Below are 739 nucleotides of genomic sequence, written 5' to 3'. Positions count from 1 at the left end.
ATATATATAATATATATACGTATATATTGTATACTCACACACACGTGTGTGCACATTTATACATGTAAAAACAGTTAGTGAAAAAAGAAAAGAAGCTATGGATTTGGAGGAAAGGTATTTGGAAGGGTTTGAAGGAGGAAAGCGATGATAGAAATGTTACAATTACTTTATAATCTCCAAAATAAAAAGTTTTGAGGGAAGCCAGGGCTGAGGGAAGTGAGCCAATATGGTGCTCTCCACCACAGTCTCAAGGTGGATAAAGCGCAAGGCACCCTGTACCTTCCTCAAGTGTACCTTCAAGACTTGCTGTGACCTCCTGATCCATTTGAATTGCCTACTCAGTTTTCAGAAATTGGCAGGAGAGTCCATGACAATGCTTTTGAAAGTAAATCTGGAGTTATCAAAAAGGGTCATGTACTGGCTGCAGCAAATTCTGAAGAAGAGCAAAGGTTAGGTATCAATATGTGCTTGAGAATTTATGATGTGTTAACTTAAGTCATAACAGATCATAAAAACACTTTGTATATATCAGTTTATATTATGGAGTATTAAAACATTGTCTATGCATTTTATTCTTTTAAGAAATTATGCTTTATTCATTAATGGCTTCTGAGTTTCTTTTGTGTTGCTGTGTTGTTGATTAGTGTATCAGAAATGAAATCATGCTATATTGAATAGCTTGAAAAGATTTGTACTACTTTTATTGAAACTTAGGTCTTTGAATTTAGACAAAAATATG

General features: G+C 34.0%; 1 pseudogene; it reads left to right on the top strand.

Moving 5' to 3' along the window:
• Nucleotides 1-226: 226 nt before the first annotated feature.
• LOC114629109 lies at nt 227-454 on the top strand (annotated as a pseudogene).
• The last annotated feature ends 285 nt before the right edge of the window (nt 455-739 follow it).

This window comes from Grammomys surdaster, unplaced genomic scaffold (assembly GCF_004785775.1).
Source record: "Grammomys surdaster isolate TR1022 unplaced genomic scaffold, NIH_TR_1.0 278, whole genome shotgun sequence".
NCBI classification, from domain to species: Eukaryota; Metazoa; Chordata; class Mammalia; order Rodentia; family Muridae; genus Grammomys; species Grammomys surdaster.
This window is presented reverse-complemented; position numbering and strand designations above follow the sequence as displayed.